Raw genomic sequence first — 17636 nt, 5'->3', positions numbered from 1 at the left:
CTATGCAAAATGAGACAACTGCATTCTAGCAGAGCTGTTTGCATGGGAGACTTAGCACTGGAAAGCAGGAACAACAAATAAAGGATTCAAGGAATTCACACTCAGAGAAAGAGTAAAAATAAAAAAGGAAAAGGTGAATACTGGGAAAGTGAGTAGCAGGGACAGTTCACCCCACCTAGGGCCCTTTTAGATCAGATTTGCTTCTGTGGAGAGACAAACCGCCAATCCAGGGACATCCTTTAGCTGAGGCATTTATGTTCAGCTTCTGCAGGCTCCTTCTTCTTGCAATAGAAAAAGACACAGCCCATTTAAGAACCATCCTGAATCATCTGAACTTTCCCCTCTCTCTCCCTCCACCCTCCCTCTTCACTGACTGCAATGGAAGTCTGGGTCAATGGAGTTCCTGAATTAGATACCTCTGTTAGATGCCTTGAAAAAGTGAATTGGCTGCAATTTCAGCCAATAGTCAAAGCAAATCAAAAGAGACCCTGGACAGTGGATGGGAGTTATCTGAGTCTGAAACCAATCTCAGAACAGACATAAAGGTTCTGTTAAGGCTTCTTCTTGTCCATATTGGAGTCAACTTTTGACCACTCATTACCTCCAAAATGAAGACCAAAGACAATTTTTATCCAAACTGAAGACTGGTGTTTATGAAGCCCTCAAATTACCTCCCACACATGTTCCTCATTCCTATTAATTTTATTTATGTATTTAAATCGTTGCTTACTGGGATACTCTCATCAGATGCACATCTCGCTTTCGGGAGAGTTCCCAGGGGAGAGGCAGTCACACAGTATTACTACAGCCCTCTTCAGTACAACATAAACAATATCCTGCAGTATAACTCAATCTAAGCTGTCAGGCAGCTGCACAGAACAGTCATCCTATCAATTAATTTTAGTAATAATACTTAGCACTTACAAAGTATGTTTCAACTTCAAAGCACTTTTCAAACAGAGAGGGCCAAATTGGGGCTTCCCTGGTGTGACTGAATTTGACAGAGGAAGGATAGTGAGAAATATTGTATTGCAAACACAGTTCTGTACCTCTCTTCCCTTTCCTTTTCTCCATCCAGACTCACAGTAATTTCAGTCCTGTTTTTCCCCTTTATTGGACAATACACAGACATTTCAACAAAACACCACTGTGCCTTTTTCAAGGGGTTTACAATCAAAGCCTGAGACATGAGTTACTTCATGTATCTAGACAACATGTAGGTTAGAGTTAAACTCTCGCCATTTTTTTTTCTGACTCAGGATAAGAAAAATGCCACCATGCAGACAGGAGCCTTTTCTTAGTACCCTGGTGCTGGAGTGAAGTGGTATTGCAAAATTCAGCATTTCTTTTCCTTTTGTTCCTAGTTTCCGATTCTGTTTTCCGTGTAAGGATACCAGTACACTGCACCACATATTTGTGGATTTAAGTGGAACAGCTTAAAAAGTTTGCTTCCTTTCCATCCTTTGCTTTCTCCTGCCCCATTTCATGGCAAATTAACTTAAAATGATCTAGCTAAAAAGGGTACTGATGTCAGAAACCACTTTTATTTCCTTTGATATACCATTCCCACAAATGGTCTATCTGCTCCTACTGGACAAAAACATGCTGTAGGGAGGATGGAGAATGTCTAATGTGATACCCGCTAATGCCATGTTCATTAACGCTCCAATTTTGCTGTTATTATGTGACATGATGCATAATGCATCCACATATTAATAGCAAACACATCAACTACTAAGAAGATGATAATATAGGGGATTATTTAATATCAGATGAAAAATCTCAGCCACATGTATAAAGACAAATTAAATCTCTCTCTCACAGGATGTTCTAGGGCTATCTCAGCCCTTGACATTGCTGTTCACCAAGCGCCAATTGGGGCTTCACTCATCTTTATTTCAAGTACTGACACAAATTAGCTTTTAAGACAAGACTCTCTAAGAATGCCACATAAAACAGTTCCTTTGTTCTTGCACACAGATTAAAATTAGTTTTGGCTTAAAAACAGCAAAAAAACCCTGTTTTGTGAAAACTGGTTTGCTGCTATGCTTCAGGTCTTTTTCTCTCCCTCTCTTTTTTTCTTGCATTTTTGAGATTTAATTTTTTATTGTTTTATGGATATAAAGCACATAAAGAAAAATATACTGTAGATCAGCTGCAATAATTTTGTCATTGTTGAAGGATATTATTATCTAAAAACCATTTACGGAAGAGAATATATGTTCATTTATATTCATAAAATTTGTTCAAATTGGTTTAATGTTCTCAACAATATTTCACACATCTTTTTCTCTGTTAATCACATGTTTCTTGAAAACAGGACACATATATCTTTGTATTTTATCATATCCATTGTTTAGTTTGTATATTTTAAATATATGTTGACAAGATAATTTAACTCATTGTACCATTTTGGAGTATTAAATAATGAGGATTTGTATTATATCTATATCTTATGGACCTGCTTTTGATCATTTAAAATCTAACAAGAGTCCTAAAAGGATGCCTTTATGGAACACTGAAGATTTCAAATAGTTTTTGTATTCATGTTCTCTCTGGGAAGACGTTATATTATGTCAGTGATTATTTATCTGTACAACTTTAATTCTGGAACCTTATCTAAATGTAAACACTTCAATCCATAGTAAGAGTTCTATAGTAAGATATGTTTTTCAGAACTGTTATATTCCCCAAAGTTGCACTGGTTGAGAAAAAAAATGCTGACATTTGAAAAAAAATTTATAAATTATTTGTTTGTGATCTTTTGACATTCATGGTTTTTCTCTTTAAGAGATTTCTGTTCTAATTTTTACGGAATTTTGTTCATATCAAAAGGACTGTTGTGGTTTAACCCCAGCCGGCAACTAAGCACCACACAGCCACTTGCTCACTCCCCCCTCCCTGGTGGGAAGGGGGAGAGAATCGGAAGAGTAAAAGTGAGAAAACTCATGGACTGAGATAAAGACGGTTTAATAGGCAAAGCAAAAGCTGTGCACGCAAGCAAAGCAAAGCAAGGAATTCATTCACTACTTCCCATCGGCAGACAGGTGTTCAGCCATCTCCAGGAAAGCAGGGCTCCATCACGTGTAACAGTTACTTGGGAAGACAAACGCCATCACGCCGAACGTCCCCCCCTTCCTTCTTCTTCCCCCAGCTTATATACTGAGCATGACGTCATATGGTATGGAATAGCCCTTTGGCCAGTCTGGGTCAGCTGTCCTGGCTGTGCCCCCTCCCAGCTTCTTGTACACCAGGCAGAGCAGGGGAAGCTGAAAAGTCCTTGACAAGTGTAAACTCTACTCAGCAAGAACCAAAACATCAGTGTGTTATCAACACTATTCGCACACTAAATCCAAAACATAGCACCATACCAGCTACTAGGAAGAAAATTAACTCTATCCCAGCTGAAACCAGGACAGTGAGCTTTTGACATTCTTGGTTTTTCTCTTTAAGTTCTTTCTGTTCTAATTTTTACAGAATTTTGTTTATATCATTTTGAGAACTGCAGTGTGACTCTTGCCTCTAAATATTGATAAAACGGAGAAGAATATTACAAGTGTGGTAACACAGTGAGATATACAGAGGAGAGTTCTACAGATACTTCTACTTCTACAGGTATCTTTACCTCTAGAGATATTTCTTGGTGGTGCTCTGGCTTCATGTGAGTTATTATATTGTTTACCCACAATTTTTTATGATGTCATTTATTTTTAGTTGGAATTTGATTACTGTAATCACAAGAGAGCATCGGTTTCATCAGAACAAAACTTTCTTGGATCCCACAAAGAAACAGGATACGAACCACACGTTCCAGGTGACAAAATCATTAGGATAAAGTGAAAATGGTACAAGAACTATGCCCCACTCCTTTCCTCAACATTTGCTATTAGATAATCATCAATAAACCTATATTTTGGATCAGTTAATGCTATTCATTAATTTTAAAGGAAAAACAAGTCATTTGATGCAGGACTGGGCATTTTACAAAATGATAAGAAGCATTTGACACTGTCCTGCATGACATACTTGTCTCTAATTTGGAGAGACATGGATTCGATGGATGGACCACTCGGTGGATAAGGAACTGGCTGGATGGTCGCACTCAAAGAGCTGTGGTGAACAGCTCGATGTCCAAGTGGAGATCAGTGATGAGTGACTTTCCTCAGGGGTTGGTATTGGGACCGGCACTGCTTAATATCTTTGTTGGCAACATGGACAGTGGGATTGAGTACACCCTCAGCAAGTTTGCCAATGAAACCAGAGTGGTGCGGTTGACACGCCTGAGGGACAGGATGCCATCCAGAGGGACCTGGACAGGCTTGAGAGGTGGGCCCATGCGAACCTCATGAAGTTCAACAAGGACAAGTGCAAGGTCCTGCACCTGGGTCAGGGCAATCCCAAGCACACATATAGGCTGGACGGAGAATGGATTGAGAGCAGCCCTGAGGAGAAGGACTTAGGGGTGTTGGTTGATGAGAAACTCAACACAACTCAGCAATGTGCGCTTGCAGCCCAGAGAGCCAACCGTATCCTGGGCTGCATCAAAAGAAACGTGGCCAGCAGGTCGAGGGAGGTGATTCTGCCCCTCTACTCCGCTCCTGTGAGACCCCACCTGGAGTACTGCGTCCAGGTCTGGGGTCCTCAGCACAGGAAGGACATGGGCCTGTTGGAGCGGGTCCAGAGGAGGGCCACGAAGATGATCAGTTACACTATTTTGGTATGCTTATGTTTGCTTTTAAGGCAAATGTTAATTATATCTTGCTTAGTATGTTTCTACTTTGTGGATTCAGCAGAACTTTCCTTGGATAAACCTCTAAAGAAAAATAACCAAAGAAACCCAAAATCTTAAGTCATAGCACAACCAACATGGTTTGTCAGATTTTCTTATTCTACAATAAAAGTTCAAGTTTATATTTCAATAAAAGTTAGGGATAAGTTTGGGGTAAAAGAAATGTAAGGGGTGGAGAGGAAGAGTGTTCCTGTAGGAACCCACGCAATGCCATCCATTTTGATGTTAGACCCATTATTCTACAGGTCTTCTTTAACTCTTAGAAATATTGAATAAAACAAGGTCCACTAAATGAATGAATGAATACATAAATAAATCAGCTATTGAAGGCTACAGGATGTTCAGAAGGGACAGGCGAGGTAGGAGGGGCAGAGGCGTTGCCCTCTACGTCAAGAAATGGATAGAGTGTGAAGAAGTGTCCCTGAAGAATAGCCATGAGCGGGTTGACAGTTTATGGGTAAGAATTAGAGACCGAGGCAACAAAGGGAACCTTGTGGTTGGGGTCTACTACAGGCCGCCTGATCAAGGGGAGCCTATTGACGAAGCCTTTTTTCTCCAACTACAGGAAGCTTCGTGCTCACAGGCTCTTGTCCTGCTGGGGGATTTCAACCACCCTGATATCTGCTGGGAAAGTAACATGGCAATGGTAGGCAATCTAGGAGACTCCTGGAGTGCATGGAGGACAACTTCCTAAGCCAGGTAATAGATAGCCCTACCAGAGGGGACGCAGTTCTGGACCTGGTGGTCACCAATGTAAGTAAGTGAGCTCATTGGTGATGTCAGGATTGGAGGCAGCCTGGGCTGCAGTGATCACACATTGGTAGAATTCACAGTCCGGAGAGGTAAGGGTCGGGTGAAGAGTATAGTCAGGACCCTGAATTTTAGGAAAGCAAACTTCCAGCTCTTTAAGGAGTTAATCAACAGGACCCCCTGGGAAATGGCCCTCAGGGACAAGGGAGCAGAACAGAGCTGGCAGGTCTTCGAGGATGCTTTCCATAGGGCACAAGAGCTCTCGATCCCCAGGTGCAAGAAATCAGGCAAGGAAGGGAAGAGGTTGGCATGGCTGAGCCATGACCTGTGGGTCAAACTAAAGGGCAAGAAGAGATTGCACAGGCAGTGGAAGAAGGGACTGGTATCTTGGGAAGAGTACAGGGATGCTGCCTGGTTGTGTAAGGGTGGGATCAGGAAGGCCAAGGCTCGGCTGGAGCTGAACCTGGCGAGGGATGCAAAGAATAATAAGAAGGGCTTCTTCAGGTACATTAACCAGAAAAGGAAGGTTAAGGAAAGCCTACCCCCTCTGATGAGCAGAAGTGGCAAGCTGGTAACAACAGACGAGGAGAAGGCTGAGGTACTCAACAACTTCTTTGCCTCTCCTCACACCTCCTGAGTCAATGGGCCATTTGACAGGGATCGGGGGGCAGAGGTCCTCCCACTGTAAGTGAAGATCAGATTCGTGACCACCTGAGGAACCTGAACGTACATAAGTCTATGGGTCCTGATGAGATGCATCCCAGAGTCCTGAGGGAATTGGCTGATGTAGTTGCCAAGCCACTCACCATGATACTTGAAAAGTCATGGCAGTCAGGTGAAGTCCCTGGGGACTGGAAAAAGGGAAACATTGCACACATTTTTAAAAAGGGTAAAAAGGAGGACCCTGGGAACTATTGACCTGTCAGCCTCACCTCTGTGCCTGGGAAGATCATGGAACAGATCCTCCTAGAAGCTATGCTAAGGCACATGGAGGACAGGGAGGTGATTCGGGACAGCCAGCATGGCTTCACCAAGGGCAAGTCCTGCCTGACCAACCTAGTGGCCTTCTATGATGGAGTGACTACATCAGTGGACGAGGGAAGAGCCACGGATGTCATCTATCTGGACTTCTGTAAGGCCTTTGACACGATCCCCCACATTATCCTCCTCTCTAAATTGGAAGGATATGGATTTGATGGGCGGACTGTTCGGTGGATAAGGAATTGGCTGGATGGTCACATCCAGAGGGTAGCGGTCAATGGCTCAATGTCCAGATGGAGATCAGTGACGAGTGGTGTCCCTCAGGGGTCCGTTCTGGGGCCAGTGCTGTTCAATATCTTCATCAATGACATAGCGGCATCGAGTGCACCCTCAGCAAGTTTGCAGATGACACCAAGCTGAGTGGTGCAGTTGACACGCCTGAGGGACAGGATGCCATCTAGAGGGACCTGGACAAGCTTGAGAAATGGGCCTGTGTGAACCTCATGAGGTTCAACAAGGACAAGTGCAAGGTCCTGCACTTGGGTCGGGGTAATCCCTGGTATCAATACAGGCTGGGGGATGAAGGGATTGAGAGCAGCCCTGAGGAGAAGGACTTGGGGGTATTGATAGACGAAAAGCTGGACGTGAGCCGACAAGAGGTCCAGAGGAGGGCCACGAAGATGATCAGAGGGCTGGCGCACCTCTCCTATGAAGACGGGCTGACAGAGTTGGCCTTTTTTAAGTCTGGAGAAGAGAAGGCTCCAGGGAGACCTTATAGCAGCCTTCCCGTACCTGAAGGGGGCCTACGAGAAAGCTGGAGAGGGACTTTTTACAAGGGCATGTAGTGATAGGACAAGGGGTAATGGCTTTAAACTGAAAGAGGGTAGATTTAGATTAGATATAAGGAAGAAATTCTTCACTATGAGGGTGGTGAGGCACTGGAACAGGTTGCTCAGAGAAGTTGTGGATGCCCCCTCCCTGGAAGTGTTCAAGGCCAGGTTGGATGGGGCTTTCAGCAACCTGGTCTAGTGGAAGGTGTCTCTGCCCATGGCAGGGGGTTGGAACTAGATGATCTTTAAGGTCCCTTCCAACCCAAACCACTCTATGATTCTATAATTCGTGATATTACAATCTGGATTTCATCCAGAGTGATTTGCCTGAATAATGTTTCCTGGATCCCTTAACACCATACGATGCTCTGTTATCTTGGGCCACTGTTACCTTCTGTAAGAGACTGGAATGTCAAACAATTGTCTCGAAGCTTGCTTGTGTATGCTTGCCTGATAAGACAGGGCGGAAATGCAAAACCCAGGAAACCCAGACACTGCAGCCTGCGGGGAAACTTGTGCAAACTTACTGAAGCAGCAGACCATTCTTTTGCTTATCAGGCACCATCAAAGCAAGATACCAACCATTGTCTGGGCTGGGCCAGCTGCCCGCCAAGAATATACATTGTTACCTGCCAATGGTCACTTATAGGTGAGACCTAGGCGAGACCTAAAGCACATGAACAATGCGTGGGGCATATACACATGTACCGGACTGTGGACACGTGCCGTATATAACAGACTGTGGAAACAAACCGCGGTGTGTGCACCCACTACCGAAGAACTGAAGACTGAGGACCAACAGGATGCCTCTGGATCCATGGTGGTGACTATCCTTTGTTTATTCTTCCAAATGCTTGCTTAGTTTCCTCCTAATATTTCCTGCCTTTCCTATCACTCCATTCTTCTGCTTTTATCCAATAAAAATGGCGTGGTAGGTGGCATTTGACCTCGTTTGTGTCTTATTCTCACTCTTGGGATCATTACAAACCTTCCCCGAGCCCAAAATCGTACTGGGACTTTACACCTTCATACTTCTAGTTTCGCATACTTTTGATTGACTTGTTCATTCATCACATAGAGTATTTGGGAAAATCTTTTGTATCTCTGTATAACATAGCACAGAAGATAATAAACTGAAAAAAAGACCTTTAATCATTATTCCAAGTAAGTTGAGACAATTTCCATTAGCTTGGGCCTTAGTGGTTTTCACAAATGAGGAATATGGTGTTAAAGACTATGACTTACTATTTTTGTGTAACTTGTTCCTGTCTGTATGCCCTAACATTAAGAAGCTACAGGATGGCAACCTTTCTTAGAAGTTGTGAGTGTAGCAACCAAGTAGCTATAGTCACCCCAACCATCTCAAGGATATGAGTAAAAGTTTAAATGAATAAATGGTAGAAAATATCAAAGAAATATAAATTCAAATTTCTAGTAAGCATTTCTACACTTCAAACTGCTCCTAACTGATTCAGAAAGCCTTAGTTTTTCAGAGTAGGACAGTAACAATATAGCTCATTAAATGCTCACGTTTATTTACTCCACCACCCCATGCCCCTGTCATACGTAGTTCAAATTTGCTCAAAAATTACTTGCTTTCAAAATAAGTCATCATCATATCAGGATCTGAAGTGTGCTTGCCCCCACCCCATCCCCCTTGGGGGCTATATGGCCATTGCACTTAATTTAATTTAGGAAAAATATAAAATTAATCTTGTTGTACTCCCCCCTGCACTTGGGTCGGGGTAATCCCTGGTATTCCCTGGTATCAATACAGGCTGGGGGATGAAGGGATTGAGAGCAGCCCTGAGGAGAAGGACTTGGGGGTACTGATAGACAAAAAGCTGGATGTGAGCCGACAACGTGCTCTCGCAGCCCAGAGAGCCAACCGTATCCTGGGCTGCATCAAAAGAAACGTGGCCAGCAGGTCGAGGGAGGTGATTCTGCCCCTCTACTCTGCTCTGGTGAGACCCCACCCGGAGTCCTGCGTCCAGCTCTGGGGTCCTCAGTAAAGGAAGGACACGGACCTGTTGGAGCAGGTCCAGAGGAGGGCCACAAAAATGATCAGAGGGCTGGAACACCTCTGCTATGAGGAAAGGCTGAAAGAGCTGGGGTTGTTCAGCCTGGAGAAGAGAAGGCTGTGGGGAGACCTTATTGCGGCCTTTCAATACTTAGAGGGGGCTTATAAGAAAGATGGGGACAGACTTTTTAGCAGGGCCAATAGCGATAGGACAAGGGGTAATGGTTTTAAACTAAAAGAGGGTAGATTCAGACTAGATATAAGGAAGAAATTTTTTATGATGAGGGTGGTGAAGCACTGGAACGGGTTGCCCAGAGAGGTGGTAGATTCCCCATCCTTGGAAACATTCAAGGCCAGGCTGGATGGGGCTCTGAGCAACCTGATCTAGTTGTAGATGTCCCTGCCAATTGCAGGGGGGATGGACTAGATGACCTTTAAGGGTCCCTTCCATCCCAAAGCATTCTATGATTCTATGATAAATACAGAGTAGCCTCCTCCCCCTTCTCTTAAGAAAAATGGAGTGTATTTCCAAGGTAGACTTCATTTTCTGCAATGGAAGACGCAATGAAGCCCTGTGTTGCTGTGGCTGATGTGTCACAGCTTTAATGGCAGGAAACTTACAAAAAGCAGGGGATTCAAGTCAACAGAGAGTTTAGCACTACTTCAAAACATAACAGTTCAGTATTTTCAAATTAAATTACTGTGAAAATTTTTGTCCTTCATAGGATTTGGTTGTTTTGACCTTTCATTTCATTTCAAGATTAAAATAGCTGTCAAAACATAAGGATATGATGAGCAGAAATTCTATTTTTTGATCAGCTCTAATAAGGCGTGTTCCATGGGAACACATCACTACGGCTATCCAAACCATTTCAATTACTATTGATTAGAATATATCTCTAACAGAATGATGTTACCAACTAGTTTCTGAATCTATTAAAAAAGTGAGAGTTGGAAAATTATGAAAGGTCCTGATCATTAGGAGAGTTTCTCCTAACTGTATCAGTTACTAGTTTAAATACTGAAACAATGGAGCTAATATATTTTTTCTTTTTTTTTCTATTTTCTCTGCTGTGTCTTGGAGAACTGCATTTCTTTAGAAAAGCTTGTCTCATGTTTAATACATTTTTAGCTTAATGATAGCTTGTGCCAGTGAGTTCCACCAGTCTAAATAAGTTTAATTTAAAATAGCTTTTCTTTTTATCATTTTTGATCTATTGTTTTTAAAAAAACCTTTTCATATTTTCAGAGGCATGTGGAAGAATATGCATGAATGCCTAATATATTTTTATAAAATGTATTGCTCTGTATATAACCTCTATGTTATTTTTGTTCCTTTCCAAACTAAACAGTCACCATTGCTTTAATATCTCCTAACTAGCTGTCATTTTGAGGCTACACAACTAAAACATGCAGGTTCCAAGGCAACATTAAATAGAGTGTTTATTTAAACATCCTCTGAAATCTATTTGTCTGCTTGACCTAACTACTGACTTAAGTGCAATAAGAAGGCATTTTAACACCATTAGTATCTGAATTCCAGCCAAAGAAAAGCTCCTTACTTTATATCCCTTTAGGCTGCATTGATGAAACAGCCTAAAAGTAAGTTTAGTATCACTTAATTAATTTTAAATGGTAAGGCAACTCACAGACTGTATCACAGGGAGATAAAAAACGAGGTTCTGAAGGTTAAAGGACCTGTCCCAGGTTATGTAATGATATTACTGCTTAGTTTTGTACAATCATAAGAGAATTTAATCCTATATGGTATGGTGACTTCCGACAGCATATGCTTTTGAAATTGTGTTGACGAGATTTTTTTCTCCTCTTTCAGTCCAAGATTACTATTTTTTTTCTCTTGTGTTAATGCCTTTAGCACAATGAAATTAAGCAGTCCAGATTTCTAATGCAAACTGCTCAGGGACAAGATGCTAAGTGATTCTAAGTGTTTTGTTGAGAGCCACTGTTTAAGTAAACATTAAAAATTATGGTTATATATGTGGTATATAATGTAGATTGAATCCCTTGAGCAATGTATTATTTATAATACATCACTTTATCAGTTTGATCATGTTTCTTTTCTTTAAAGAAGAAGATTACAAGGATTTTAGTCCTGTTACTGAGGCAGTATGTTAAATGGCAGGAAAGACACATCCTTGAAAGATCCATTTTCCTTTTCAGACCAGGTCTTTGCTTATCTGGAGAAAAGATGTGATTTTCTTAAGATGTCCTTTCATATGCTATAGCAGATCTAGCACACTTGGCTATTAGAAAATATATTACACACTCATTTCAACAGCATAATTCATGGCTTCAGCATTTTATTTCTCTGTACTTTGTTTATATTTTATCTGTTTTGTTTGTTTGTGTTTATTTTTATTCATTTAAATGCAAGGTATTCTGTAATTAAAAAAAAAAAATTCCATAACTGTATGCCTATAAGAAACTATACTACAATATATCAAATAAAGTTCAAGAAATAGGCTTGTAGATTTGGATCTATTTACATAGGGTTGTATTAGATTCTACCATCACTCATAGCTTCTAACTGCAGTTCAGGTTCTGCTATAACTCATACACTCAAAGAACAGATTAAAACCAGGTATCTGTGTGTTACAACCGCAGTCCTTCTCTGGTACTCTTAATGGATGTGAATCCTGGAAAGAAGAAAATGCTCATGCAACACAGGAATTTTATGATATGCAAGGGTGGAACCACTGGCCTTGTGCTTATGTGTGCAGATGTTGTATTCCTTGATGGCAGGTGAATGTGAGCATGGATACATTCAATATCTATTGGGCTTATGTAAGGAAGCATGGACAAGAGGGAGGGCATTTTGACAAACTTCTAGATGCTCTATATGGGCTGTGTTGTAGTATCGTAACTCAGGAGTGTTTAGAGTTGCAACATGTACACTGCTTCACACACATTCATACTGAAGAAAATGCTTTGGAAGAAGAAGGAAAGATTAGGAAAAAAGTCTTAGGGGATGAATAGGTTTTTTATTATTATTATTACAGATAATATGATAATGCATAAAACCTTTTTCATAGTCTAGTGCTGCAATAAATAATTTTCTAACACATTTTTGAGGGGAGAATAATGAAACAGTATTCAGTATAGACATAATTCTGTTTTCTCTATCTAGGCTTTACCATTTTTAACTTTTTATATTCCCCCTTTTAATAGTTTCATTTAATACTACAGTAATCTTTGCATATTATTTCTGAAACTGATTACTTATTCCCTAATTCTATCCTCCTTCTCCCCACCCTAAATAGAGGAATTAAAAGGGATGAAGGTAAACTTTTTTGCCTGATAATTTTTTCTGTTTTTAGCAAAATCTACTATCAGTGACTGGTTGTCCTGTGCTGTGTCAGTGGTGTTATAAGAAGACCATGGGGCCTCCATCTCTTCCCAACAACAACTGAGAGAGTTAAATAAAATTTACATACTCTAGTGCTAAGGCTATTAAGTGGTTATGACTCAAAGATGGTGTCAGGGTGAGTATGTATATGTGCGCTGGTGTGCGAAGTGGAAGCAAGAAAGAGCAATGAATTTCTTAGTACCTCAGGCATAGTCTTAAATTTCATTGTCTAAAGAGGGGGGAATAAAACAAGCTGTTTGCAGTGCCTCAAAGGTGCCCCACCGCAGTGTTACAAGGGCATCCCTTGAGGAGATTTGAAAAAGCTGGGTCTCCAGATCCCTCACTATCCGCCATCTTGGCTCAAACCAGCAGCCTATCAAATCTATGCTAGCTGTACACCATCCTAAGGAGGGGTAGTCAAGAAGCTTGTTTCCATCAGGCATTTTATCAGATTTGACTATTTAATAAATATGCATCTAGAAATTCATAGAATCATAGAATCATTAAGGTTGGAAAGGACCTCTGAGATCATCAAGTCCAACCTGTTAACCTAACTGCCTGATCCACCTCTAAACCATGTCCCTAAGCACCACATCTACACGTTTTTTGAATACTTCCAGGGACTGTGATTGCACCACTTCCCTGTGCAGTCTGTTCCAATGCCTAACCACTCTCTCTGTGAAGAAATTTTTCCTAATATCTAATCCAAATCTCCCCTGGCACAACTTGAGGCCATTTCATCTCATCTCCCTTGAGCCTCCTCTTCTCCAGACTAAACAACCCCAGCTCCCTCAGCTGTTCCTCATAAGGCTTGTGCTCTAGACCCTTCACCAGCTTCGTTGCCCTTCTTTGGACACTCTCCAGCACCTCAATGTCCTTCTTGTAGTGAGGGGCCCAAAACGGAACACAGTACTCGAGGTGCGGCCTCACCAGTGCCCAGTACAGGGGCACTATCACCTCCCTGGTCCTGCTGGCCACACTATTCCTGATGCAAGCGAGGATGCCATTGGCCCTCTTGGCCACCTGAGCACATTGCTGGCTCATGTTCAGGCAGCTGTCAACCAACACCCCCAGGTCCTTTTCCGCCAGGCAGCTCTCCAGCCACTCCTCCCCAAGCCTGTAGCGTTGCATGGGGTTGGTGTGACCCAAGCGCAGGACCTGGCACTTTTAGCCTTGTTGAATCTCATGCAGTTGGCCTCAGCCCATCGATCCAGCCTGTCCAGATCCCTCTGTAGAGCCTTCCTACCCCCCAGCAGATCGACACTTCCACCCAACTTGGTGTCATCTGCAAACTTACTGAGAGTTCCTCTGTTTTGCACACACTGTAGATCTTTTTTATAAAATACACAACTTCTAACCAACAACAATTCTTGCTAACAGAGCACCCCAATTGTAACTAACATTACAAGTTCCCGCAAATAAATTCATTTTCTCAGTTGCTGTGAGACACATGCTTCCTACCAAGAACACACAGTATGACTTCAAAGATCATACAATATGTTCTGAAGTTGATGCTCATCACAAGAGAGGATAAATCTAGCAGTAATGTGTTAGTATTAAGATATATGATTAGATCTTGCAGAATGTGAGGAGAAGGAACTGTTTCCACGCTTTGGGAGTATTCTCTGTATTTAAAGGTTTTACAAATACATTTGATAATATCCCCATTGTCTCTCTCTTTATTCCTCTTCTACCCTCATGCATATATTTTAGAGTTAAAAGAGGTTTGTGTGATTTTTTTCTTTTTTTTTTTTTTTTTTTTGGTTAAAAACACTGCAGAGCATACTCATTGCATTAGCTGTATAGATCTGGCCCATGTGAAGATGATATTGTGATAAGCCTGTAATACGGTCACCACCAGTTCTTTTGTTGGGAATTGCAGAGTAGTTATATGAGCAGAGCTTAACATTTCTAGGTGATGCAGCTGTCGATTAGGAATCTCTAGGCAGTCCCTAAATTGATAAACCTGATAAGTTTCTCCTCAGTGATGAAATCTTTTGCTGAACTTTCATATTTTTGGAGCTGAGAGCACAGAGCCAGTTTTCACTTCTCTCTGACAGCATCATACATGGCATGTACTATCATAATTTTTCCTTTTTTTGATCTGTGACCACATATATATTCTTACTGAAGGCACCCAGAGTTTGCCATCACTGCTGAGTTTCCATAGTGAAAGCTGGTTAAGTTGTTATGGCAGCTGATGACTCACATATTGCATTTCACTACTTCTCTTGATACATAACATGTTCAGTTCATTCTGTCCTTCAGTACTAAATACTAGATGATTCATGTATACCTTGATTTGTGATACAGTGACCTAGATTAAGGTTAGATGGCAATGATATGCAGTGCCTTAGCAGCTTTTTTTTAACTGAGTTTCCTCTTTGGAGTCTTCCTTCTCAGGTATGAAATGCTGGTAGAAAAGACCTAATTCACACACATGATAAGAAAAGGGTCTTCATCTTCTGCACATAGTCACCAACATATATCTAAACATATACACTATTACGTGATAAATTGTATAACTGTTGGTTGCTGTGGTCTTTTTGCTACCCTAAATAACGGTGCGGGTGGGGAAAGCATTCATGAATCATGCAAGTTGCCTCCTACCAGGCCAGCAAAATTATCTTCTCCACACTAATCATCAATATCATTGACCTTTGTCATAAAACTTGGGTCGTTCATATCTATATCCCATTAGAAGTATCATCCCATGACCACCTCTTTGGGTCTATTAAAGTCATGTCAGAAAGAATCATTGACTTCTTGTCAAACACATCCAACCTTCCACATTAATATATCCATGGATGCCTCACTAATCACTCAGCAACAATGAGTTTGCACCAGGCAAAGTATGAGTATGCACCAGGCAGTGAGAAGTGAGGGAGAGATCTTTGGAAGACCCTGTCCTCCTCCAAGAATGGATTTGATGGTAACAGTGATAAATGAGACAGGATACACAATATGCTTTCCCCCCCTTCATGAGGTGCAGGATTGGGTAGACATTGTTGTTCATTTGTTTTCTCTTTCTCTTCCCTCCTCTGCTCAGGAGTACAGGAAGAAACTCACTTATTTGATTAGAAAAGTGATGAGGCAGTCAGTTTTGCTGTTTGTTTGATTTTTAAGCTTATGGGTTTTTTCCTAATTCCTCTCTTTGTCATTGTAACTTGCCTCCTAGAAACTTACACTGTATACAACCCTGTATTGAGTGGAGATGTGTTCTCAGTACTGCTTTTTAAACTAAAGGTGTATTGAATTTGAAAAAGTACATTTTATTGAAGCCCAAACACTGACCACTTTATATAATGTCATACAAATTATTCAAACAATGTTGGACTGGATGATTAGATCCATACTTTAAAAATGAGGCTGGCTATTACATCATTGGAGAATAATTCAGGAGACCTTGACTCTATTGTTAGCCTACTGATTCAATGACAGTTACCAGAATTATATGGCTCTCAGACCCTCTGTTCCAGCTTCAGTCTTTTACTATTGTCTGAAGTCCTTTACATTTGTCTGTTCAAAGTGTAAGCTCTTCAGAGCAGGAACTACTTTTCTTTACATGTTTGTACAGCACCTAACTCAGCAGAAAGAGAAGAGACTTCACAAACTACCATATTAGGGAAAAAAAAAGCAATGGAAATCAGCAGTAGACACCTGACTTTCAGGGGTTCTCAGACTCCATTGCATACTAAAATTTCAGAGAACTTTGGGCATTTTGTAGGGAAGTAAACTAAGTTGCAAAATGGGGTCTTTGGGTCTCCAAATACTAGATATACCACTTTGCAAAAATTGACCTTGTCTCCGTTTCATGCTAATTCCTTAATGGATTAAATGTTGATATTTACCCAACCTAAAATAGACATTTTGAAACTAATTTTAATAGTCATTGGAAAAACTGCTTTAATATCCCTAAATGGGTGCAACTCTCTAACTGCAAATTATAACCATTATTTCTGTATTACATCCATTAACAAACTCTTGGGGGGGGGGGGGGACACAAAAAAGTGAGGAAAAAGAACTGGACATTTCCAAGACCGTATGTAAATAACTATAATTATAACATAAAAAAGAACTATAACAAATATTATTAATCATGATAACAACAACAAAAAAAGATAATTTTGGAAGGGATATAAGTTTGTATGCTTCAGGGCATAAACTACTTTCTACCTATAAGGGCTTAGGAAGAAACTTCCCCTTTGGGCAAATTGTTGTATTATTCATCTATTTCTCTGAAGCATCTGCTGCCAACTGTTGTTAAAAGCTCATTCCAGATCCATCTATTTCTTGTGTGCTATGGCGATTTTTATGTTTCTGTGAGCTGAAATAAAATTGTCTTTACCTAAAACTAATTTCAAGGTAGAGATATTATCTGTGCCAACATTATGCTGGCAGGGCACTCTATAAACTACTTCTGAACACGGAGCCAAATGCAGCCCTTTTGAAGATCTGCAGGCTTAGTCTGACAGTTTTGGCAGATGCCTGGTATACTTCAAGGGCGTTGAAGTTTGTGCCAGATTTTCTTCTTTGATTTCCACAGATCTGAATGCACACATCTGGTTGTGGGAGGGGTTATCACACATCTACATCTGCCAAACATGGCCATGCTCTAACCCATGCATATTTCTTTAATTCCTGCGTACCTTCTTGTGACAGGCTAATTCCAGCAGTGAGTTATTTCAAAATCATTTAACAGAAAACATTAGCAAAAAGAAAAAAAAAAACGAAAAAAACCCAAAAAACAGGGTTGGAGAAAAACCTCAGCATGACTGGCTGAATTCCCATTGGACTTTGAGGGGTTCAAAGGCTACTGACATAAAAACATGCCAAAGAGTTAACTTAGAAGCTCAGGTAAAAACAAAGCATGTGATTTCAGAATGAAGCTTAAACCAC

Source organism: Platalea leucorodia (assembly GCF_965183815.1).
Source record: "Platalea leucorodia genome assembly, chromosome: W".
NCBI lineage: Eukaryota > Metazoa > Chordata > Aves > Pelecaniformes > Threskiornithidae > Platalea > Platalea leucorodia.
Note: the sequence above shows the minus strand (reverse complement) of the source record.